The sequence below is a fragment of the Callorhinus ursinus genome, unplaced genomic scaffold (genome assembly GCF_003265705.2).
Source record: "Callorhinus ursinus isolate GAN/ISIS: 27379988/994484 unplaced genomic scaffold, GSC_fseal_2.0 scaffold69, whole genome shotgun sequence".
NCBI lineage: Eukaryota > Metazoa > Chordata > Mammalia > Carnivora > Otariidae > Callorhinus > Callorhinus ursinus.
In genome coordinates, this window is record NW_027397131.1 from 1,897,652 (window position 1) to 1,924,461 (window position 26,810).

Here is a 26,810-nt window from a genome sequence, read left to right on the forward strand (position 1 = left end):
GGGCTGCATCATGACTCTCCAGATTGATCACAGTAGTCTTATAACCAGATGCACACATTTCCATCTCTCCTCGGTGGTAGCAGGAGCCGTATGATGTAGTTCTGGCTGACAAGTAGAAATCCTCTGGGGCGAGGCTTCTGGGAAAGCTTTTGTTTTCTTGATAAATGGGACAAGGTTTAGAAGAGAGCTTACTGGGGTGTCCCATCCTCTTTTCTTCCTGCCATGAATGTAAATGTGATGTCAGGTGCTCTGGCAGCTCTCTTGACAACATGTGATAGCAATCATGGGGAAAAAAAACTTCACATTAGCAAATGGTATAACAAAAAGATAAAAAAAAAAAAAAAACCCAAGTCACAAGACCAAGCTTTTAATTACCTACTTTCAGATTTCTGGCTGTGTGAGATAACTTCTCATTGTTTAAGTGACTGGAGTTGGTTATTCCATTATTTCTAACTTAATGCATACTGACTGGTACAAAAGCAATGAACAATATCTTATGTGGTTTCTATAGCTATCCTATCACCTCTCTCCCCCCAGCTCTCTTCCATTGTAATTTTACTCTGACTCTGGCTTTAGAGAGCCTGAATAATTTGCCCACAGCTATACAGCCCTTCAACTCACCCGCTCAGGTCATTTCATTCTTATATACCCTCAACACTAGGATCTATTCTATTTTCTGCTTCTTTTCTATACCCTTTCATGTTTTCTTTCCCAGTAAGCTTTGAAACTCCTTCAGAACAGAGTCTGGGCCTCTTACTCTTCTGGTGTTGATTTGTATACTGAGTGTAGAGGGGGTTCTCAGTGACAAGGAAGTAGGGAAATGAACGAATGCTGTGACTTCCCTTCTTTATCTCAGCCAACAGGGAGGGAAGTAAGCAAATGACTTATCTTTAGAAGATACAAACTTACCACCTTTTTTTGCCTCTAAGTAGGAAAACAGCAACCATGAAATATCCTATGGAGACTGTTTCAGGTTACATCACTAGTCATAGGAAGTGGACATTATTTGAATTTCCTTATATATCAGTATTTCTATTCTTTGTGAACAACTTAGATGCAGGATTGAGTCTGTAACCATCCTGTAATGGTTAGTTTGAAACAAAGCGTTTTAGGGAAGCACCCCCATGTATTTGAGTTCTAGTTGGCAAATGTGGAATAAGGGAACTTCATAGCTTAAGGAAGATCTCCAATGGACATGGTGCCTTTGGGGGCGGTTGGATTGCTACAGCTAAAAAATTCCCTTGCATGAGTTTGTCAGTTTCAGGGGATTTTGGTCATGATTCAGTGAAGTGGAACTTTTCAGTTGAAATGAGAATCTCATGGTCTTTGTGCATCTTTGCTCATAGCCAGGGTGACACCTTGTGTGTATTAATGCCCATCACCAGCTTTGCACATGTTCCTGCTTATGGCACATGGCTCTCACTGGGTCACCTCATCCAATGCTTCTGCTGCTATTTATTTCTCTAGAAGCACAAGTGCTTTTTTGTGGCTGAAAGATGTAACTCCAATATAGTGCTTTATACTGACGACTGTGGGTTTTCCTTAAGGTAACTGTGGGTGGCCCTTCCATTTATTTTCTTGCTTCCTTTTTGTTTCTGTAAATTCTGCCCTCCACTTTCCCCTGAAGCACATGCTGTTCATGTAATCTGAATGGCCATTTAGAGGAAAGATCAGAAGTTTGTTGTTTCATTACCAACATAAATCAAAACTTTGTGTTCGCGCTGCAATCCGAGTGAGTCCAGGAATAGCTTTGGGATTGCTAAGTGTCTGGAGAGCACTGACTACACAGACATGTTTTGAAGCTGGCTATAATAGTTTCTACAGCTGTTAACAGTTCATAGAAGAATGGCAGCATTATATATCAGTATTTAAAATGTGCATGACTTGCATTGCACAGAAGTCAGATTGGGATAGAATCAGATTTTTTTTTTCTGAAACTTGGCCAGGGAAGTCTTTAATAACTAGAGAAATTCTTTTCACTGCTGAAATCCACATGAAGGACATTGTGTTATTATAATTGCTGTAGCTTCACCATGAAAGTTGTCTTTGTATGAGTGGATGTACGGACTGTACTGTTTTGTTTTTATTTATTCTGCATTCTTTATTCTAATGTCCTTTCCTTTTTCCTGACCAGAAAGATTGTTATTGAGCCCTTCACAAAGCTGAAATAATGCAGTGTGTTAAAAAAAATGTTAACAATTCAAAGAAGTTATAAAAATTTATAAGTTGGCTGAATGCTTGAGAAATTTCTGCATATTTTAATATAAATAGGTAATGCAAATATTTGTTCTTTGCATTGAGAGGTGAGTCTCTGTTTTCCAAAGGCCCTGCTATTTAAATTAGATTCACTTTACTGTATTGAAATAAAAACAGCTTCCATTTTGAATGATGGCAAAGATTAAATATCATGGTTGTTATCAAATACAAAAAAAAACCTTAATAGGTTAGATTTGGTACTGCATCATGGGGTTAAAAAATTTCCAGAAATCAGTAGGAATTGCTTCATGATTAGAATTCCCATGATGGTAACTTGCTCAATGATTTTTTTGAGATTTCCAAGTTGAGATTGAGGTTTCGCTTATGGCAGGAACTATCTGGACCACCTCTGTACCCTGTCAGTTTTACTGTATCTTTAAAGACTTAATTGACAGACTTAATTCAAGGTAGGAGTGGCAGAGATATCTTGGCAGAATATATATAAATAGAGAAAAGAAATTCAGTAAAAAAAATTAGAAAAAAATCAAATTGTGAGAGTGCTCCTTCTCTTGAGATATCATATCAAGATACACACATTTTGAATGAGTATGGGTCAGAGATCTTTGCAGAAGGATTAAGATCTAAGGTCTAAGGCCTTTGATCTTTCTGAAGTAGCATGCCAAGGCTCGTCTTGTGGGAAGCCAGCACCACCCTGGTGGCCTACACAGGGGAAAACTCACCGGTGGAGTCGGTTTCCAGAGGTGAGGTTGAGATGCTCCAGGGATCATGTTCCAGGCCTGAGACACCCAGCATCCTGGACACTGTGGCAGTGGGCTGCTCCTCTACAAGCCACGCAGGCTGCTGGATCAAGTTGAAGATCTGGGAAAACCTCAGCGCAAAGCTTGAGGTTCCCTTTCAGAGTGCTAATGAATTCTCATAGCTTACCTTTGTTTACCAGCAAATGCTTCCGCAAATAGTCAGCACGATGAGAGAGGGAGGCAACAAGAAAATATGAAGGAAGACTTCCAGGGTAAAGGGAATGTTTCCCACAAACTTTACACACCAACCTCACCGATTTACTCAGACAGGATTTGGCTGCCATCCTTCGCAACTTCACACTCATGGCATGGTGTCACAAGCATCATCTGTGAAGCCAGTCTGTACCTTTCCCTTGGCCTATGCCTTTCTTAGGCTTGTGGAAACTAAGGACACATCTGGAGGAGTTTACCTTTCCTTGGGAAAAGTGACTTGCCTAGGAATTAAATTGATAACATTTTCCAGGCATTACTGCCATGAAAACATGAATTTTCACTTTCCCAAACTAAGAGGCTCAATGTGATTGAGAAATAATATTAATGGCTGACATTTTTGTTGAGTGCTTATGAAGTGCCAAGCACTATATAGTCTTGTTCATTTTTTTTTAATTTTTATTTTTTTGTATCATCTTGTTTAAAAACAGAGATGCCAGTGGGTCTCATGATCAGCAGAAGGAAATATAAATGTAATTTGGTGGAAGGTGGAGCTTAGGCCAGAGGTGAACTAGAAAAGAAATAGGGAAAGTAGACTCAAATCCGGGTTTCTCTAGACGCTGAGAATCCCTGGTAAATACTTTCCCCTCATTCATGCCTGGTTCTGTTATAAAACAAGAATCAACACTTGCCTGGAATATACAATTCAGATTTCTTAGTCAGAAAATGGCTCTACAGCAGTGGTTTTGTTTTGGTTTTTGTCTTTTCAGGCTAATGGAACTCTTAGGAACTAAGAAGTGAGTGCTATGGGCTCTCAAGAAAAATACCCACGCATATATGCATGCAAACTGTGGCACACAATTTCTGGGCTTGCCAGCTCCTGGAGCCAGTCTTCATAGGTAGATGGAATATGGCATCAGCAAAGCCTGGTAGTAGGCAATACTTTTAGGTCCAGGCAGAAAGGATGGCTGGCAGGAAGTTCAGAGAGAACTTAGTGGATTTTCCCTGCTGTAGGAAGGGGAGCAAACAACAAATCATGTTGCACTGAGGTGGGAGCTGGTGCTGGCTATGACTAGCTATAGGTGTCAAAGCCTAAGCCCGGGGACTGCGAATTAAGGGTATAATGACCATCTGGAGACTCTTAGACTACTGAGAAAGAAGCCAAGAGAAGGCATCTGGAATCATATAAGACGAGAGTAACTGGAACTTCTTGAGAAGGTGCAGGCCAGGTCACAAAGAGCCCAATAACCAAAACTAGGGTTAGAGCTGAATGGGCTCGGGATTACTCAGCAAGATTTTCCCATCCATGAGATATTTGGCTTCAGACCGTGGCAGTTACAGTTAAGTCCTCAGGTAGGGCGGTGCGAGCCTGTCTCTGGGAATCTGGTGGGAAGGAGAGAGCAGAGCTGGGCAAAGACAATGCCTAGTTGGTACAACTCTGGTATGATCTCTCATCAAAGCTTTAGTAACTTGGCTAAGGGTATTGGTGAATTGCCATTTTCAGATCTTCTTAACACATTAACTTTGAAACTAGAGAATGTTCTTTACTTCTTGTACTTTTCTCATTCTGTGGATTTGTCCACTTATTTACAGTTACCTTTAACCTGCCACTCTGTACCATCAGCCATTTCATTTCCAGTCTCTCACTGGGAGACCCACTGATCTTCATGCTGTGACCTTCCTCCACAAAATAAAAATTTGTCAGCATTGTTAGTCCACCAAACACTTTAGGAATTTTACTGGTCTGTAAAATCTAAATATTGAACACTATTGGATTATAGTGTCCTTGATTGGGTAGGGTAGGTACTCAAGAAATATTTATAGTTATATTGAATGAATGATTAAGTGAGACATGAATTCTATCATGTAAAACTGAGGACTTAAATATCCACTACATGCCTACGTCACTTTGAGATCTCTTGAAAGCTTAATGCTGAGGCAGGCTGAGGTCCACACGTGCATAGTAAATTAGTAGACTGGGCCATCTTGACTGTTCAACAGAGTAGAGTAGACAATGTGTCTACTTAAGTACTGGCAGTTTCGCTGATGGCATTTAGTATATTAAAATAGTGCTGTTGTCTGGTAAAGTAGTGATTGTTTTCAGGAATTTTGAAAGAGAACATGCATAAAGGAAGAGACAATTTAGCTGACAAGGAATTAGGGTCAGGAGAGATTCCCAGTTCTGACCCACTCTGGTGAATCCTGTTTCATAGTGTGCCTCTGTGGCCTAAATCATGAATATTTAGCAGCAATTAATAATACTGCTGTAGGACCTTAAGTAAGTCCTAGCTGAAATTTTTGATGTGAAATCTGGAAAGTCATGAATACAATGAAGATTAGAGGAAACAAGGAGATATGAAGGAGTCATAATTCTGGCATGAAGGTCAGATCAAATAGTTCAAGAGAGCTTTTGTGCTTGAATTGATGTAAGTTCTCTTCTTCAGATTAGATGAAAATTATAAAGGGGAAGCTTTTCTTCCCTTTGAAGACTGCATTTAGCAAGAGATTAGTTGTTCAAATTTACCCTTTGGTCCAGTAGAAAGAAACACAGTGTAACTTGAAGTCTAAATCGATGTAATTTAAAATATAATTATGTGTGTATGGGAGTGTCCATGGTCAATTCGATGAATGTGGTTTTGAAGAAGGAATAGGAATCCAAGGATTGAAGAGATTCTTGTCAAATAGGAAAGAATCAATAAGTAGACAAATTTTCTCATTAAAAAATGGAGCTCTACATTTCTGAGATAAAGGATAATGTAAAAGTGACTGAAAAAATATACCTCTCCCCATAGAGACTCATAGTGTTTTTAGGTGGCTGAATTGTGTGTGTGTGTGTGTGTGTGTGTGTGTGTGTGTGTGTGTGTGTGTGTGTGTGAGGGAGAGAGAGAGAGAGAGAGAGAGAGAGAGAGAGAGAGAGAGAGAGAGAGAGACGCACGTGCATGCGTCACAAAGCACAGAGTAGTAAGAAAAGAAGAAACCATGAGAGACAGGGCAGAGGTCATTTAACTAGGGGCAATCCTACTAATTCATCTCTGCTTCTCCATTTGCACCTTGACTTCTCACCACCTCTTGATGCCCACACTTTCTGCCTAGGTGAGAACCCAGTCACTTCCAAAATGGAAGAAACACTTTAATCCTGCTTTCTTCCTTGTAACAGTTAAGGGTGGGGATCAGGACAGAGGGAAAGAATGAGGTGGAGTTTCACTGTGGGCCTTGGGAAATGGCAAAGTTTATGTGAGGTGGGGTGTGGTACTGATAAAGGAAGGGTATAAATAAAGATCTCTAGAAGTTCTGAAGGACAAATTACCTTCATGGGCAACCAGGCAAGTCTTCAGAGAGGAGGTGACATTGAAACCAGGTGTGGAAGGATGGGTAAGATTTTGAAAGGCATGGCTGGAAGAACATTCCAGAGAGGAAAATTACCCAGAGGTGTCATGGCAAAAAATACAAGCCTATTCCAGGAATGGTATGTCATTCAGTAGAGCTGGAGATAAAATGGGTGCAGTTGGTAGAAGTCACGTGTAAGAGGCCATGAATGCCAGGTTAAGATTTTATTTGGTATATAAGTAAATTCCTCACATAACTCACCAATATGAATATCCATCCCCTAAAATTTCTGGTTGATAAGGATTGATTTTTCAACAACAAATGCTTTCTAAAAGTAGGTGTACAATTGTACTTCGCTAAACCATCTTTTAGTATCTTAAAGACAGGAGCTTGGCCTGGTTAACCAAAGCCTGGATTATATATGAGGTTCAGATTATCACAGAGTGCTTCAGGATTCTAAGATGTTGTGTGTGTTGGGTTTTTTTTTTTTTTCTCTTTAAAAATCTATTCATCTTTATCATGTGGTCACTTACAGGGTAAATGTGGCAGATTTTATTTTCCATAAATGACCAAATCAAGTTTTTCATCCCACATAATCTTACTGACTTTTGTCTTGTTAAGTGGTGGGATCTGTGTTCTCCTCCTTAGGCTGGTTTGTGATTGTGGTGGAAGTGACACCATATGACTTCTGAGGCTAGGTCATAAAAGGCCAAGCAGCTTCCTCCTAGTTTTCTCAGAATGTTTGCTTTTGGAGCTTTAAACCCCAAAGTAGGAAGTCAGGGGTCTCCATGCTATGAGGAAGCCCAGGTCACTTGTAGGCCTTCTGGTTTACAACCAGCATCAGCCACCAGAAATGCGAGTAAAAAAATACCTCTAGATGATTCTTGGTCCTGGAAGTTGAATCACTCTAAGCCTTTAGGTCCTTCTTGCTGAGATCCCAGATGTCAGAGAGCAGAATAAAAGCACCCCCACTCTGCCCTTTCCAAATTCCTGGCACACAGAATCAGTGAGCATAATAAAATGGTTATTTTATTAAGCTAGGTTTGGGGTTATTTGTTATGCTGTGGTCATAACTAGAACAGTAAGTAAAAAATAAAGAAGAGTAAGCACTAATGACCTTTTGCAGTTCATCTCTCTGTTCAATAGGATCAGTGTTGTAGAGAAGGGATGGAGGGAATTATCATTGTTTAGGAGGCCTTTTTAGGTGATTTACCTGTATTATCTCATTTGATCTTCCTACTGACATTGCAAAATTAACAGCAACTCTATGGTTCAGAGAACTAGGGCTCAGAGAGGTTAAATGATTTCCCTAAGGTCACACAGCTAGAAAGCAAACCTAATTTTTGTGGCTCTATAGTTCAAAGGATTTCCCCTAGCACATGAGGCTTCCCTGGGCTGGGTGGGAGCCCCTGCAGTGTCATATCAACAGTGAATTCTGCTGCCTAGCTTACCTCTCCATCAGATGGCACCCTTGAAGAGCACCTGGGCCAGGAGACGTTAGGGAGATGAGGAGAGACACAGCCTCTACCTTTGCATCAGTGATAAGCATTTTGGTGCCGAGACAGCTTTAAGTCCCATGGGAAGATAAAAGCAACACCCGGCAGTGTCTGATCTAACGCTGTGGACCTTCACAGAGGGGAGGGGTTGCTTTGGGGTCTTGGCAAGTAGGTGGTCTCCTGGCAATCTCCTTTCTAACTGAGAAAGTAGGGGGGACCATATCTCTCACTTCTCCCAGACAGTCTTGCTTTATGCTTGCTTTCCCAAGGAAATTATTAATAGCATCTCCTCTTAGTGTCACCAGTCTCCTCTTTTGGATGGTACATTACATGGTCATCTGAGGGTGGTGCTTTTCAAAGTGAACTTTTTCAGGGGAATAGGGTAAAGTACTATTGAGTAACAATGTGAAGTGGCATGAAGGCTGTGGCCAACGGCCCCAAACAAGTAGCAGAGTGTGTTATTTCCGTGAAAAACTTGTCCATTCACTGTACAGCAAAGAAGCCAAATAGTGATTTTGTTCGACATAAGTGAAGGTTTACTGGGCATCAGCTGTGTGCCACAATTAAATATCTGAATTGACAGAAACAAACAATAAAACCTCACCAAACCAACCAACCACAATTGAATTGGTCATCTAAATTGACCTAGTTGGTTTATGTCTGGCCAAAATGGCAAGAACAGTCCATATCTCTCTCAAGGGAAAGGAAGGTTAATAGATCTGGTGCAAGGACCAGGCTATACCTCTCAAAGTGTGGTCCACAAACCTTGGGCATCAGACTTGCTTGGGGCAGGGGACAAGGGGTGGGAGGGTGGAGCAGATTAAAATGCAGATTCTGGATCTGTACCCCAGACTCCAGAATCATTCTCAGAGAATGGGCCTAGTTCTTGGCATATAGAGCAAGTTCACCAGGTAATTCTGCTGTACTCTAAAGTTTGAGGATATCTGGGATGAGATGCTTAGAATCAAGGAAACATTAAGGCCCTAGAGAAAGTTCATTATTTGGGGAATGTTGTTAGTTTGTTGATTTATTTATTTTTTATTTTTTATTTTTTATTTTTTTATTTTTTTTTTTAGTTTGTTGATTTAAAGTCACAAATACGTTCAGAACTTGGACCAGTGGACTAATCCCAGGGGTAGTATTAACCTCAGTTGGCACTGTGGAAAGAATATGAAGTTAGTCTTAATTCCAAACCACTTCCTCACATTATAAACCCACCCACAAGGATGGGGAAAGGGTTGCATCATTATATTACAAGAAAAGGGGATATGTTTAAACATCAATCTTTTCTTTTTCATTATTACCTCTGTCATTGGGATTAATCCCATCGTAGATTTGCTAACTTCTCTCTAACAATATCTAGGAGCTGCAGAAAATGAGGAGCTGTGTTGATCAGAGTTTGGCCTATTTTGGCCAATTTTACAAAGATGGGCAGGGGGGACAGAGATACAAATGGTACCCTGCAAATTCAAGGTGGTATAGATTGCATATCTCCCTCTCAAAGGATTATTTGTGCCCATGTAAACAGAACTTTGCAACAGAGTGAAAGAGCTGGGATATTAGAGCTGAAATGGAGTTTTGAGTTCATCACACCCAGCCTTCTAATATAGATGGATAAACTGAGGCCCAGAGAAAGGAAATGGAATAAATCCCAGCTCTGCTGCTTTCTATCTGTGTAGTCTTGGACAAATCCCTTACTTGTCACTTGTCATCTCTGAAATGCAGGATGATAACACCTACTTTTTGTAGTTTTGGGGAAGAGTAAGTGAAATGAGAGCATACACATGATGTGCTGGGCATACTGCCAGACACCTTGTTGGGGTGCTATTTCCTATTATTAAAGCCAATTAATGACAGAGCCAGGCCCAGGGTCCAACTTCCCAACTCTCTGCATTTTCTATGGTGTCCATGGGGTTCCAGAGATCAGTCACATGCAATACCTGTGTGTTTCCACATTGTCAAATGCTATTTTAAGACCTTTCAGCAGGGCCCCAGGACAATGGGCTCTGGCTGGCTGCCTCCAGCCGTACAGTCTGTTCTCAGGGGCGTGTGGCTTCTGGGCTCTGGCTGGCCATCTGTCTGTGCCCCATAGGGCCTGGCGCTACTAGCCCCCTCATTGCTCCTCAACCCCACGGTGGTGTGAAAGGCCACAGAGGAGGGAGCCATTTTGTAGGGGAGCATTCCTCAGTTGCGAGAGAACCAGGAGGCCTGGGAAGTGTGGGGGTAAAGTATGTGAGTTCTGAAGGCAAACTGCCTGGTTCCACCAATTACTGGCTATGGAGCTTGAATAAGTTACTTGCCCCTGAAAAAATCCTCAGTTTCCTCATCTGTAAAATCTGTAACAAGAGTGCCTACTTCACAGGGATGTTGTGAGGGTCAGTGAAGAGTCTACAAGTGGTGGCTTCTCGTTAGGTGTGAATGACGTTTCATGAGTTGAGAGGGGAATCAGGCTGTAGAGAATTTCTCAATGGAAGAGACAAAAATCAGAAAAGAGAATTGTCATTTATAATGAGTAATGCAATAGTATTTTGAATATCGTAGAAAGGTAAGGCTGAAATTGAGACTTGGTTGAAAATACTGCATAGCTATTGGTGGGGCAAGTTAAAAAAAACTGGCAGTAGCTTTGCCAAGGAAAAATTGGAAGTGCTTTCTTCACTTTTCTGCTTTCCCCTTCCCCTCGTATGCCCACTTCTCCCTCAGAATTTGCTATGGCTATGCAAGAAATTGGTGTAAAACTAAATATGCCAGATAGTTTTCTATCCATGTTTGTTAGCCTACAATGTAGGAACTTGGAAAGAACTTTTAATTAACAATAAATTATATCAGTAGAATTTATTAGCATCTGTAGTATTTAATTAAATAATAGAAGCCTGCTGGCTACCATATAGTAAGCAAGTGAAATATATTTTGCTAGGTTTTATAATGAAGGGAAAAACTACTACCTCTCTTTAAAAGAATTGTTGCTACAGGTTAACCCATTTGGGTGATGACTGATGTAAACCTCTGGCTTCCTGATTCTTCTGCCATGGTGGGTATTTACTAGCCAAGTTAGGCCAGGTAGTGCTGAGGTAACAGACAACTCTGAAAACTCTCGGTGGCCTAAACGAGATTGATTTCTTCCTTATGAGACATGCCCATATCAGTTTGTCTAGGGCTCTGCCCCAGATTGGCCTCCCTGGGGACCCAGGCTGATGGAGGAGCCACCACGGGACATGTTGCCAGTCATCGTGGCCCAGAGACACAGAGTAGTGGATTGATCCCAGGGTCCTAAAGCTCCCACTTGGAAGTGGTACACATCATTTCAGCTCAAAATGTCACTGGAAGAAGCATGGACACACTCTAAGGAAGCAGCAGAGTACAGTTGTCTTGTATGTTTGGCTGGAGAACAGAAATGTTGGGTGATGAGCACTAATACTACCACATTTACATATATGTCTTCCCAGCCATAAACTCCTTGAAGGTAATGACACTGACTCATTCCTCTGTCTCTTTTAACACCAGCCCGCATAGGAGAGCGATACGTGTCCGGTAACTGGCTGCCTGCAGAGCTTAGCATGGGGCTGGAAGAAAATGGAAAAGAGAACCAGACAACTTGGCCTTCTTTTCCCCCTCGCGTCTGGCACACGGTCCTTCCCTTGTGCTGGGATTCTGACTGCAGCTGGAAAATGGGGATATTGTTACTCCCTTGTAAAGATGGAGTAAGATGGCATTATGTGAAAGCCACTGGTCAGCAAAGGCTTGTGGCTCTGCTACTGCCCAGTGCCCTTTCTGGGGGCCCAGAGTTGTCCACTGCCGTCTGCTGCCCCACCGAGGCTGCTGTCCCCAGGCAGAGCTTTACTGTGCACTCTGTCACCTCTAATCTATTCCCCACTTTTCTCTTAGATGTCCCTATTAAGACTTACCTGCCCTATGTCTTGTTTCTTCAGGATAGAATAGGATAAAATCATTTCTATTAATCCATTAATTCATAGTAATGGGTTAAAAAAAATCCCCCCAAAACCAACAATTGCTCGACTGAAGGGATATTTCACCCAATGTAAACTGCTGATAGTCATAGATTCTCAATGTGTTCAAAATAAAAGGTGCCCTAGAGATCATCTGGTATGATGGTTTTCAACCTTTTTTTTTTTCCAACTGAAAGATAATTCAGAACACCACCTATAAAACAAAAAGATAATTCAGAACACCACCTAAAAAACTACACTCTGATTGAGAGAAGGTGGGCAGCACCTTCCCGCTCAGCAGCTTTCCCCAACTGAAAAGCCCTAAAGTCATGCACCGAATTCCACTGATTCTAGACTAACCCTCTGATTTTACAGAAGAGAAACCAAGACCCAGATAGAGGAAGGGACCCAAGGATCCCCCAGATAGGTAGGACTGGAGTTGAGGTACCCGGTCATGTGAGTGCTGATCCAGACCATCTATTCTGACAAACCTACTTGGGGCAAGGTGGTAGCCAGAGAAGAGAGGGGTTATTTTTTGATGACTCATGGAATTTGCTCATCTCAGGGCAAAGCAAGCGCGCGCGCGCGCGCGCGCGCGTGTGTGCGTGTGTGCGTGTGTGTGTGCGTGCGTGTGTGTGCGCGTGCGTGTGTGTGTGTGTTTCTTCTAAGGATCTGGGTGACTCTAGCCAGAAATAATAAGATACAAAAACTTTTACCTCCAAGCTACTGGTTTGAATGTAGTACAGACTGTTAGTTACTCAAAGTCATTATCGTGTGATGGGTTATCAAAGGTCTATGTGAAACGTGTGGGATTTTTATGAGCTTGTTTTTATTATAGTAGAATGTTTAAAGGCCCCTTATGTACAAAGCACTTTGAAAACTCTAATGGGGCCTCATAATCACCCACATAATTATGAAGGTCAAATTGTGCTGAACAAACTTGAGAGCTATTTTTGAACAAATTAGTGGATGAACAGAACAATATTTTTAAAAAAACACAACTCTTTTGGTTACCCCTTTTAGCTCTTCTGGGTACAATAAAACCTCTCTCAGAGCTGGAGAAAATTGCTGCTTTGTTGGAAACCCAAGGAGGTTTTCTTTCCCTGGGTTTAAGATACAGAATGGACAGACTGTGTGCTAGGTTTCAGAGCAAAGAGTTGCTTGTGGTGGGTATTCAGATGTATTTGCTAAGGAAACTTGTTTCAGTTTTTTTTACCCCTGTGCTCCACAGTCCGTGTGTGCCCCTCAAGAGCAAGTCGGGCCTCACCGGATGTCCTCCTATAGAGATGCATGTTGCTTTCACTTGCCATCCACAGTTTTCCATCTCACACTAGGAAACTGTAAGGTTAGAAAAACAATGGACTGTTTCCTTCCTCTTTCTTTAAACTGAGAGGCTGAAAGGAGAGGACTTAGTATTCATTACTCTCACAAGCCAGACTTGAGGATAAAGGTCATTACAGTTCAAGTATAACAAAAGTGAAAATCCACGGTTCTCTCTGGGTCCCCAGCCCCACTGGGGTCAAATAGCCCTCGTCCTGTCTTTAGGGTCCTGTCGTAACTCGAGGCTTGCCTTCAGCTTTGTGAGGATTTCAGGCTGACATCTGGAATCTGAGCTTGCTAAAAAGAGCTCAAGATTATAGGCACGGGGAGGGGGACAAATGGCCACAGAACAGCCTCAAGTTGGGGAAGGTCTTCCCTTCTCCAGGGCCTTGGCCCGCAGGTGACCTAGAACTGTCATTGCTGTCATTGGTGTGGCAAGTACATTTCTTAGAACCCCAGACTTGAGTGCTCCCATTGAGCAGTTAAGATGGATTTTCCTGACATTTTCTGTTTCCTCTCTGTAATATCCTTTTGCTGTAGACTGTTTCTTGTGGCTAGACACTTTGTGGCCAGAAAACCCTCCTCCAATGGGTGATGTAGACACCCCAGTAGCCGCGTTTCCTCATCACACTGAAAGGGAGAAGGAAACCACCTTCTAACAACTCACACCAGGCTCCCAGGATGTGCTCTTTATGCTAAGGAGCAGCTGTAATGCTTTTATAAGCCAGACTCTCTGTCACACTTGACATCCACAGAGCCAGAAGTCACAAGCTGCAGGGGAGTGACCATGGGGGCAATGAGAGAGATGCAATGAGAAATTGCATCAGTAACACAGAGAGGGCCAGTAAAGCCTACAGAGCCAACAGGTAGGGCTTTCAGGGGACCCTAGAGGATTTTGCCATCGTGGCCCTTTCCTCCATAAAAATTAGATAAATAAGTAAATAATTAAGTTTCATCACTGCATTGGTATAAAGACAGCATATTAATGTTATATATCACAACATTTCTTTTGACCTAAAAGTTCATTTTTTTCCTCTTATTTTAAGGAAATGAAAAGATTTTTGTGGTCCCCTAAAAGTTTTCTGGGATGTAGGCACTGTGCCTGTTGTAGCTAATGGATAAATGAGCCCTGACAACAGGAAGTTTCCTTGGTACAAATTGGAGAAACTGAATATTTATGAATTAGGCTGGTTTCATTACTTTAAATGACAATGCAAATTACAAGTGGGTTTGGGTCATAAAATGAGAGACATTAATTAAATGTGTTATAAATCCACAAACCAAGTTCTCACAATTAGCAATAGGCTTGTATATAGGCCTTTGACATTTCAAAGTAAATTTTGAAACTTTGGTTTGGGACCAAAAGCCAGGGGTGTTATAAATGTTAAGGTGGTGTGGCCTTGAGTCAGAATCCTGGTTCCACTATCCACAGACTCAGGCGAGCTACCTTATTCTCCTGTGCCTTGGCTTCCTTCTCTGTAAATGAGACGTGATGAAAACTACTTCATCAGGTTACGGGGAGGATGAAATGAAGTCATATTTGTAAAGTACTTAGTATAATGTCTCAGGTATTATAAATGTCCAGTGTTAGTTATTATAGTTACTATTATTATCATCATCATGAAATACTGTTATATCCTGTTTATAAGATGAAGAAACTCAAGGTCCTCCATCCATTCATTATATTGCAGGAGAATAATTTTGCTAAACTTAGCTAATAAGTAGTTAAAAAGGATTTATCTGAGATTAGAATTAACAGCCTGTGAAGAGAAAACAGGAAGTGATGTGGAAGGTTCAAAAGTAATTAAAATACAGATCCTGGCCTCAGAAAGAGTACCTCATAGTTAGGAAGACAAGACGCATCTGGAAAGGGTCAGAGACTGTCAAAATGGCCGCGGGCAATCTCAAAGCCCTGCTCAGTAGGGTAGGATTTCCATGAGGAGAAATTGCTTACTTTACTCAAAAGCACCTACCATAGCCTATCTAGAACTGCCAAATTTCAGTTTAGAAAAATGTCCTATTTCAACCGGGTAGGGAGCAATGGAGTGTGGCACTGCCACCGCAACCACACTGGCAGACTCAAACCAGGGGAGCACAGAACTCGGAGGCGCCCAGCTGGAAATGGGACCATATGAGCAGCAAAAACAAAGACGCACATGGTATGTGGCCACTCCAGCAGTCCCAGCAGTTACACGAATCATACTTTATACGTGCTTTTAATTTTTAGAGATTTTTACATTTGTATTTTTCACCGTTAAAATTATAGATTCTACAAGGATTGCAGCTATTATTTTCATTTTAGGATAAGGCAGTGGGACCCGATTGATTTATCTAGTATATTGCTAAGTTTTGGGCCTTCAGGAGTAGAACTTAGATCTGCGAATGCCCTGTCTTTGTTGAATTACAACCAAATCTTCATGTTGACGATAACAATAATGGAGTATTTCCTGATCCCCTACTATCTCTTTGGCGCTTGTACTGTTTCTCACAGCTTCCTTATAAGGTAAGGCTTCTTAGTTACGTTTATAGTTGAGGAAACCTAGTCTCTTCCAGGTCAAATAATTTATTCCAGGTTCTATTTCTAATAAGTTGAGAACTTACTCTTAGTTTGTCTGACTTTCAGGGTCAAGTTCTTTTCTCCATGCTTCTTTCTCATTAGTTATTGGGGTTTGAGTGGATATAATTTTACTTTAATCTTTCATGAATATTGACCCATATGATAAACAAGAGTATTCTAAAATAATATTTTGACTTCAGAAAGATGCCTTTGAAAATAATCCCTAGTGTTGTTTACACAAACGAGCTGATTTTTCAAAAATTAGGCTGAGGCTTAGGAAAAACAGTATGAATCCCACCCTTACACTTTTTTTTTTTTTAAAGATTTTATTTATTTACTTGAGAGAGAAGGAGAGAACGAGAAGAAGAAACAGACTCCCTGATGAGCAAGGAGCCTGATGCGGGACTTGATCCCTGAGATCATGACCTGAGCTAAAGGCAGATGGTTAGCTGGCTAACTGACTGAGCCACCCAGGTGCCCCCGACCCTTATACTTGATCACAGTAAGATTACATAGGTGTTTGTCTGGAGGCCTTAGGTCTGCAGGTCTGGGCTAGATGGTATCAACCTTTGTTTTAGCCTTGCTGAGTGAGATAAGAGGAGCCTTTGGGCTGAGCCCAAGTTGGGGAGCCTGCCCAGAAAGTTTCCCTGTTTCTCCGTGGGGTTGTCTGAAAACCGAGTTCTCCGCCACACATCTTATGTAGCTTTCAATGTAGACAGTGTTGAATATGACACTCCCCACCCATCAAAGTGAAAGCAGATTAGAAATGGCGGGAGACAAGTTTTGAATTGGCCTTTTGTGCCTGGACCTGAACCTTGTCTCTGTGTAAAGGATTCATTATTCACAAAGGCTTGCCTAAATGTTAAAACAGTACTCACTTCCTGCCTCAGTGATATTTCATATTGCTTTTGTGAGTCTAAGTTTCTTTGAAGATCATGGGTTTGATAATAATAATTTTGAAAAATAAAATTCTTCATGAGCATCCCAAGTCAAGTTTAAAGTTGGAAAGGAAGTCTACAATGACTCTTTTTAAGTATGGGGAAGCATCTGTTAAGAATGCAGCTGGCTGGGTCACCTGGGTGGCTCAGTCAGAAGACTGGCGGACTCTTGATCTCGGGTCTTGATTTTAGGGTGGAGCCTACTTAAAAAAAATGCAGCTGGCCATTTATTACTGTTTTGTATTAGCTAATTGGAAAACACCTAGTCACCCCCGCAGTTCAGGGTTGATTAAACAGCCCATGACACTTTTTCCCTCATCGGCTGTCTTAGGAGTAATTATAATGACTTGCCCGTTGGATTGAGTTAACTGTTCCTTATTCTTTCTAGTATTCCTCTCTGCAAATGTCCTAAAAATATTGTACCATCTTGCACCATATTTTCCCCACATATTTCACAATGGACATATATAACTAGGAAAGTTTAAGCAATTGTTTGGTTTGGTTCTTTCAAAGGAATAGATAAATCATTATGCTACAACTTGAGAGAGGAAATGACAGTTTTTATCTTTATTCAGGTACCCTATATTTATATGAGACCACAAAAAGTTACTGACAGGATGTTATTGATTGCATTTACCCAACTGGGGCTTGAGATGGGGCCCTGCCATACCACACGGCATGCTCTTTATTTCGTCCTGCCTGAGAGCCTGATCCCAGATCTTCTGGACTCTCCCATGAAATTGAGAATTTTTAGAGTAGAGATTTCAGGCCCTCTGACAGATTTCCCATTAATTATTTTTCTAATTTAGCTCCCTTTTCTCTATGCCAGTAACAATATCCTCTTTTGTTGGATACCCTGACTAAGTGTTTGAAGAAACTAAGTGAAAATCAAATATTCATTGTAGTAACTAAAGGTAGACTGAGTACCAGGCCCTCTTGTGATTTATGTGTATTAGCTCGTTTAATCCTCACAACAACTTTATGAGGGAGGGACTATTTTTAGTCTCATTTTATTTTATTTATTTTATTTTTTTAAGATGTTATTTATTTATTTGAGAGGGAGGGAGGGAGACAGAACTCAAGCTGGGTGGGGGGGGGTCAGAGGGAGAGGGAGAAACAGACTCCCCGCTGAGCAGAGAGCCCGATGTGGGGCTCGATCCCAGGACTCCAGGATCATGACCTGAGCCAAAGGCAGACGCTAAACCGACTGAGCCACCAGGAGCCCCTTTATTCTCATTTTATAGGTGAGGAAACTGAGACATACTAATTTGCAATTTACCTAAGGCAAAGGCCTTCCCCCTGCATTCCTCCTCCCCTTCTTTTTCCTCCCCTCCCTTGTTTTTTCCTTCCCCTTCCCACCCCTTCCTTTCTCTTCTTTCCTTCCACTTCTCCCCTTTTCCCTCTCCATACCACCTTTTCCTCCTCTCTCCATATCTTTCCTCCCTTCCTTCCATCCATCCATCCATCCATCCATCCATCCATCCATCCATCCAAGTCTAATTGAACACTGTGCTGAGCAGTGTTATAGGCACTGGAGGTGACAGAAAACACAGCAGACAAGGTCCCTGTACTCATGGAACTTAACCACATTAATCATATAATGCTCCAAATTACTTATCTCCCCCAAGGAGCTTTTCCATGTTAATTCCACCCAACTTCTAACCCATCTGGATAATCTCAACCCACCTTCCAGTTCAATCCACTTGAGCAATTACAAAATTCAGAGGGTCCTATTTTAGCTAATGTGACTGCTCTAAACCTTTCTGTGCCAATAGGCAGTATCTATCTTTACCTTAGGCACCTTGGTACATGGTCTTTCCTCCTGTGAGTGTTCACAAAATTCAGTGTAACTGGGAGACTGTCTCTGTTGCAATGAGAGAGATAATCTGGGACATGACTGGACTCACTTCAATAAAAGAAGCCAAATTAGGATTTCCTGAATGGCATTTGCTATTTGGGAGCAGAGTGTTTAATCCCCAAAGCCATGGATCATGTCAGCTTTGAACATCAGCCTGCATTTTATTAAAACATTCACCCCTAGGGAGAGTTTCTAGATATTTTAATTACAATCAGTTAAGCTCACTCTTTCCTTTCTTTCTCACTTCTTCTCATGTGATACTTCTCATGTCAGCTGGTATAGGCAAAGCCATACCTTTTATATATTTTCAAAATCCGACTTAGAGAAAGTACAACAGAGGATACACTGAGTATGGGTTTAGTGGGATATATTTATATGGTTTTCCACCCCTTCCATGTCCTGCCTAGTTATCCTGGTATACACACGTCTTCCAGGAATATTTCTGTTGTCCAATGTGCCAGCTTACCTCACATCTTGACACAGATTTGGGCAAAGTTTCTGTCTTACTATTAATGTGTCTGATGGTCCCCAGTACTGGAAGCACGTGGACTGTGGAAGAGAAACAAGGTTTGAGATATATAGAGTTGAAAGCCAGTCTGTGGATAGTTCTTCTAAGCCTTATAGTTCATATATGGCAGAGGCTTCATGGAGATCTTCCCAAAGTTGACAATAATCCTGAATATGCATATGATATTACCAGCAATAATAAAAACAAAATTTGACCAATTATGTTAGAAAAAAGATATTTATCTTTCTGTTCTCCCTCTTAAAAAATATAAAATCATTGTTCTGAAGGGGTGATGAAAGACTATGTAGCCAAAAATGTAAGAACAAATATTATCTAGGTGTGTCAGGCAGTTAATTAATGAAAAATATTATGTTCTCTTTTTTGGATTTTGTGACACTATGGTATTTATTAGCTTTTAATGTTTTTAATTTGTCATAATTTAATTATCAATAAATACTTGCTTTTATACCTAATTTTATTTGTAATTTGTGTTCTTCAAAAAGACCACCCCTCCATTATATAAATTTTGTTTTTTCAAATCCTGAATCCACCCTATTTAAGAATGACTTGCTACAAAGCAAAATGTGTGTGTGTGTGTGTGTGTGTGTGTGTGTGAAACTCACCAGTCTTGGACCTTTCCTAAACCAGTTACTCAATAAGATTTTTCTCTCTCAAATATAAGAGAACACTTAAAGTCAAAGACAATTTAAAAAATTTCTAACATGTCTCCTCTTCTAAAATAAGAGGAGAAACATGCATATAGGTGAGCAGTAGAGTTCTCAGCCATAGGTTTCAATAGATATGTAAAAAACCACAATTTTTTGTAGATGGGGATGGTCTCACAGGGGAATGGTCACAGCTCCCAAATCTATGTGCATTTAATTGGGGATGCCCTTGCGCTTTGGTGAAAAGAGTATGGATTTGAAATCAGAAGGCCTGGATTTGTATTTGTCCTAGCTCATTGCTTGTTAGCTGTGTGGCCTTGCCTAAGACATAATCTTCCAGAGCATCAGTTTCATTAACTGTAAAATAGGAGTGATAATAATCTCAGCCTCATCTGCTGCATAGGTTGTTTTCAGGGTCAGACAAGATCAACAGAAGAGTTTATTGTACCCTGTGAGGTACTTTATAAAAAGAAGTACTCTCTCCTTCCCTCCTCCTTCTCCTCTTTGGAGTTTCCACTTTTACTTCCAGGATGATATGTTGTATCTACATGGCTGTAAGGAAGACAGATGCTAATGCCTGTGTTACTAGGAAACTGAACATTGTTTTCAATTTTCCCTCATGGACAGAATATTTATTTTATATATAAAATACACATTTTTTAGTTCCTGGATTTGAGGGGAGAAAAAACCAAGATGGAAGGTATTCCTTTTAAACCAGTGTTAAAAACAAGGAAGTGAATTGTCAGCAACTCTAATGGTTGTTATGTCATCAGCCCTTAAAATTCAGTGTGAAAAATCTTAACTGTCCTTAAAGTCACCTCATTGCTTCTGCAAGAGGGAAGGCTTTTAGAACACGATGACACATATGTGAGGAGTGTGGTCTCTTGAAATATTTTCTTTGGGGAAAAAAATGTAGAGGGTAAAAAAGAGTACTATCTTGAATTTTTCTTGAGCTGAGGCTATTGAACAAGTAGTATATTAAATGGAGTAGAATTTTCTTAATGAAGATATTTTATATTTTAAATATCTTTGTCATATCTTATTGATTAACTATTGATATGCACATCTTAATTACAACAAGCTATAAAGGACTGATTGATTTTTATCCATACAAATTATTTTATGGACCTCTGGGTCTCTGTCTTAGATATTGAAAGAACCTCTCCCAAAATGTATGGAAAGGATACAGTTTGCAGATAATGAGGGGTGTGTGTGTGTGTGTGTGTGTGTGTGTGTGTGTGTGTGTGTGTGTGTTCTTTTCTTGACAATTTCCTCACTTCTTTGCAACCTTCCACCCATTGCTTCAGTGGAATTTATAACTTTAGGAGAAGGCTAAAATAGCTGATCCCAAGAAGTCAATTGAGTTTCTTCATTTATTTTTTAAAGTCCTCAGAGAGACAATACTCTGGAAAGCTGAGACTCTTGGTATAAAAGCCTGAGCTCCAAAAACTTAAGATTTTGGAAGTTTCAATGCACAGAGTTTATGCCAAACCATTGAGTGGGAAGGAATGGTTCATGAGCATTTTTTTAGCCAAGCGAAATCAGGTTTGAGCAGCAGGTACCCACGAGGAGAAATAGAGGTTAGGGGCTGATGAGCAGCTGGAGCAAGTTTTTAGTGCTCTGCTTCCTTCCTACAAAGCCTTTGGGGAACCTGAGGATAGGCTAGGATAGATTTGGAGCCTTGTACCTTGTTTCCTGGTGAAGCTCAAGAGAAAGAAAGCAATTCTTGTAGGTAAGTCTCCCATTCCAGCATGGTTCTGCAGCAGCAAAGTATAAAAGGGGACAGGAGGGTCTCAGCAGAGAAAGTAGCACCCCAAAAAGCCTGCAGCCCCTGGAGACGCCAGAGACAAAAATTTCCCATTCCCCTGAGATGAGCAAATAAGAGTGACCATTTGCATTTACCATTTTTTTAACACATAAAATTTGTAACTGCTACAAGAGTGAAACATTGTAGTCTAAATTTTCTTTTCCTACATCTGGCTGTCAAATCACCCAAAGTCTCAGGAGTCATCTGGGTGACCTTCGATGACTCATCAACCTGAGGACAGAGCAGGAGGATGCAGGTTTTTCAACCATGGATGCCACATGCCAGGTCACGAGAATCCTAGAACAAGCCCTGTTGGACATGGATGGATGCTGATGGATGGGGCTGACATCACTTGGAACTCACCAGCAAGGCCCCATCAGCTGTGTCAGTTGGTGTCTGCTCTGATTGGTTGGTGCCTCTACCTTACTGCTTATTAAATATTTTGAGTGTCATACCTACTGATGACCTTGGCCTAATACCAGCAAGTTTCAAAAGCCCCTTCCCCCCAACTTGGATCACCCCATAGAGATAGAGTAGAAGAAAGGGATGGGAGCACCCTGAAAGGATGATGATCCCCTGATCAACCAGTGACTGAGTTCACCTTAGACGGACTAATGTTCATAGCTTACCACCGAGTTAATCAAGGGGCTTAAATATTCTTTGAGAGAAGGGATTTATCAGCATGTCTAAGAATGAAATTTTAAAAGAAATAGATATTTGAGTCTATGTTTAAAGGTAGCAGATACATTCAAAGGGATTTAAGGCATGGTCTTTGTAGAAAAGTTACTTGCCCCTTAAAAAATGTTTTGTTTGCCTCAATAGACTAGGATGGGTCATTGGATGTCTCTGGTTAGGACCCCAGTTGAGAGATATGTTCATCAGATCAAGGATGAGTTCCTCATATGGAAGCAGTGTGGGCATTGTTAGGCATTGGGATGGGTGAGTGGGCAGAGTGATGGAGTCTCTTCTCAGGAGATTATGAAAACCAGGAAACATTTCCTTTGGTCTATTTGGGTTTTAAACTACTTCAAAGCAGGAGGAAGAAAAAGGGTAAAGCAACTGGGTCAGATGTAGTGAGCATCCTAGGGCCAGTGCTATACTAGATTGTCTTCAAATATGAATTACCTATATTTGAAATTTAAACAGTTAACAGAATTTTCACTTAAAATAGTGGATGACAAAAACAGGTAAGAATGAAGAGAGCATGGGGAGTATTACTAACAAGAGCCAACGGACATTGTCTCATTGGTCTCAACATTTATTTTAATTTTAAAATCAATAGGTTTTTCAAAAAATTCCATTGGAAGCTAACATTTCATCAGATTGCTACAAAGTATCACCAAGTGACTCTAATAATGATATTCACTACAATCGGGAAAGCCTTCAGAGAATTTGCTACACTAAAAGGGTCTGTGAAAGGTATTGTTCATTCAGTATTTCCAGGTTTCAGGGTGATTTTTAAAAAAACTCATATAGGATCAGGGCCACCTCTAGGTTGTACAGGGCCTTAGAAGAATATTTTTTGCAGGGCCCTGTTTAAATAAACACTTTGACTAAAAACATAAAATTAATGGACCCATGTGAGGTCTAATTATGTATCAATAACGATTTAGAATAATGGGTAAAGACGTGATACTTGCATATTTGTTTACGGTCTGGTCAATGCTTGTGAAGAAGGTTCTCCCGGGGGCTGGGTGCCATCTCTTCCTATTTCGGTTCAGGGACCACCTCTGTCTTCTTTTTGTCAAATGCACCTTTCCTGGCTCAATTCCTATCTCCCACCATGGGAAAAAGGTAAGAAATACATTCTTATTCTTCGGAGCCTATTTCTGTTGAAGCATTATGGGTAGATCTCCCGACCTCATCCCTCTGTCTTAGAATCGTTTGTTTGGCGCGGGTCATGTCAGTGCTGCCCATGGATATAGGCCTCCCGTGACTCTTAGGATCATTCCTGTGCTTCTTTGCTGATGACCACAAATGCAATTTTTACCCAGAGTATACAGCAAAATAATTTATGCGTAGGTCACGTTCAATCGACTGTTGGCAATTATCTAGTATAAGTGTAGAATGACACATTTTCAGCCACGTCTTTTCTTGAAGGCCTTCAATGTTGACAGTGGGAGAGGGTCCTGTGGGCCCAGCAGAGGAGTGGTTCCACTCCCACAAAACAGCCAGTCTGAGAAAATGCAATGTTACCACACTGACCAGACACCTGGGGATGTCTGTTGCAAGGGTATGTGATAAAGTAACAGTCTCCAAAAACCTTGGGGGAGATGAATGAGGCCGCCTCTGAGGACCGACATGAGGCAAGGAGCATGTCAGAGGCTGGCGACCACCTTCAGGCCGGCAATGACGAGGGGCTCTCTGGCTGTGGAAGGACCCCTCTTTGCCACCACCCCACCACCCTGGGGTTTTGTAGATGGAGGCAGCACCACTGTGGGAACACTGACAGGCCCATAAATGCCCAGAAGTGGAGAGTTAGCCCATTGCCCTGAATAATCCCTATGTCCAAGCCAGAGTCAGTATGCCAACACCCACTCTGGTAGCCCAGTCGTACATGAAGACACAGTGTGCTGGCTGCTGGGGGTGACCTGTTGCCAGGATAACCTCCTGGAACAGATCTGGATCACAGGCCCTGACAGCCAAGAAGTGTGAGGTCAGGGCTTCCTTGGGGCACCTGGTGGATGCCACCCTGGGACAGAGGGGTTGGAGAGTGCCCTGAAGAGGAGAAGTGGGGGCCAGGGCCCCTGCAGGCACTGGTCTGCGGCAGGGCTGCAGGACCCAGATGGCAGAGCTAGCCCAGGTAGGTCCCAGGCATCCGAGGAAGACTTAGAAGAATTTGCGCAAGACCTCCAAAGCACAGGTGCTCTGAGGTGTGGATGGGGTTGGGCCACTTGCCTGGGTCTAAGGGTGGTGCTATGGAGGGTGTTGTATTGTAGATTTGGAAGCATGTAGGGTTCATAAGTAAATGGCCATACTGTTGACTCAGAGGTGGATATACATTAGCCCTTCAATTTGCAATGGTCTGTCAGAGTGAAGGGGTATCATTTTCCAAAAAACAACAGCTATATAATAATTTGTTAGGGAAGCATATGTATGTGTGTGTATTCCCCTAATGCACACATGTGTTCCCATATATACATTTGTATATAAATGCATATAAAATAATGTATAAGCACATAATTTATTTTATAAATTTTTATGAACATGTATAAACATAAATATATGTATATCTTTCACACATATGTCTCAATTGATAGAAGAACTTGGCTTCATTTTTTTCATTAACTCGATTTTTTTATTCATATAACCTATTTATTGCAAAGCAAGCATTTTTATGTTTTTGATCCAATAAATGATTTCAATGTGTGACATCATGACACTAATAGGACACTAATCTTCATTTCTTCACTTTTGTTTAAAGTAATCTCTACGCCCAACATGGGGCTCAAACTCACAACCCTGAGGTCAAGAGTCACACGCTCTGCCGACTGAGCCAGCCAGGAGCCCCTCATTTCTTCAGTTCTTAAAGGAGCTGGTTTCTTTTATGACCGTATTTTCTTTGTGGGTGATACTTTTGTGTAATTTTGTATAATGTAGCAGATTTCTTATTAATTTGACCCTGCTTGTCTAACCTACTTTTTCTTTTCAGTATATAGCACTTCTTGTTATATTTTCAAAAGAATACTTTATAAAGAAAAATTATTCATCAAATGAAGGAAATGAAAACCCCAATGGATGTTGTGTAAGAATAGAATTGTATCATTACCAATGAAATATTCTTTCCTATAAACAAAATGAGGAACCAGACTGAGAAGAATTAAGTATGCTTAAATATGCTGAGGTCTTGGAAATTTTAACTAGAAGAAGAACATGCATCACTACATGTGTTAAAGGGGCATAACTCTCTTGTTCTCTACATTCACTGGAATTTTGAGAAGTAGTACCAGATATATGTTTTGAGCTTTGTCAACTCTGAACTCAGTGGCGATGCAAGAGGCACCTGGTTTGGGGGCCATATCTCAAGTATGAAGAGGGGGACAATACAGGGTCAGCATGGGCTTCATGGTGAGGCTGTGGTGAATGTGGGCCCTGAGGTCTGGGCAGTGGTTTGGAAACTGGAGTAGTGGGTGTGGTGGGTTGCTGCCCAGATGCCCCTTCAGGAGGAGACAGACACTGCCCAGCTGCAGGGAGGGTTGGCTGCTGATGGATCTCAGTTGGATCCCTCTCTGAAATCTGCCTCTTGCCCAAGGTCATAACTCCTCCCTGGGGGAAGCCCAGCTCTAGTGACTGGTCAGTGCGGGGTGGAGTGCACAGCACCTTGACACAATTTCTGACATCCTGAACGGCCACCTCAGCTCCACAGCTTCAGGTAGGATCTGCTGGGGGCTCAGTTCTGGACGCATCATGGTTCAACTTCTCCCCTCGCCCAATCCCGCTCCCCTCGCTCCCTCACGGGTCTTCCCGAGAGCTCCCCAGTAAGCCTCCTGTACACACGTCACAGCATCTCACACTGTCTGTTCCCAGAATGCCTGACTTAGGACAATGTCAGGCTTTCCAGGCAGAGGGTGGATTTGGGAAACAGTTGAGACGTCCAGTTGGCTGGGGTGTTGTGTTGAATGTAGGGGCAAATGAGATAGAAGTATGGAAAGGATTCCCTATAGTAGATAAAGTGGCAGGTCTGGGGGATGGTGAGGATCTGCAGTTTGGAGCACAGAGCAGCCTTCTGGCCAATTTAGGTCAAATTATCAAAATTTTCTGTATATCTCAGGGACCATATGATAATAAGAAATGTAACTGAAAGAAGTCGGTTTATAACATGCTCTCATTTTTAGATGCAGATCCCATCACTCGTGAGCCCTGTCTTTTGAATTTTTTTTCGAGAAGTAGGGATAGATCTGAGAAGACTGTCTACATAAGCAATCTCCACGTGCATTTGCCAAATAGCTGCTAAGGGTTAAAAGTATCGCCTCTTCCCTCTACAGTTCCTGCTTGCTCCTAGGTGAAAAACCTACCAGGTACCAGAGAATATGTATGTGGTCTCTGAGCCCCACAACAACCCTGCAAGGCAGTATTAATGTCCCAATCTTAGGGATAGAGAAACTAAGGCTTGGATGGACTAAAGGACTTGCCTAGTGAGGAGGGGGGAAAGATGGGACTCAATCCCAGATTTCTTGAACTTGAGAGCTTCTGCTGCCCAAATCAGATGAGCAGGTCTCATGGAGC

At 41.5% G+C, this 26,810-nt stretch overlaps 1 long non-coding RNA gene across 1 annotated transcript in view; it reads right to left on the reverse strand.

The window, feature by feature from the left end:
- Positions 1–18,337, reverse strand: part of LOC141371348 (uncharacterized) — a 75,603-nt gene extending 57,266 nt beyond the window's left edge. The window contains exon 1 of the long non-coding RNA XR_012376243.1: positions 18,327–18,337. This is a non-coding gene — a long non-coding RNA (uncharacterized lncRNA). The remainder of the gene's footprint in view (positions 1–18,326) is intronic.
- Positions 18,338–26,810: the final 8,473 nt, after the last annotated feature.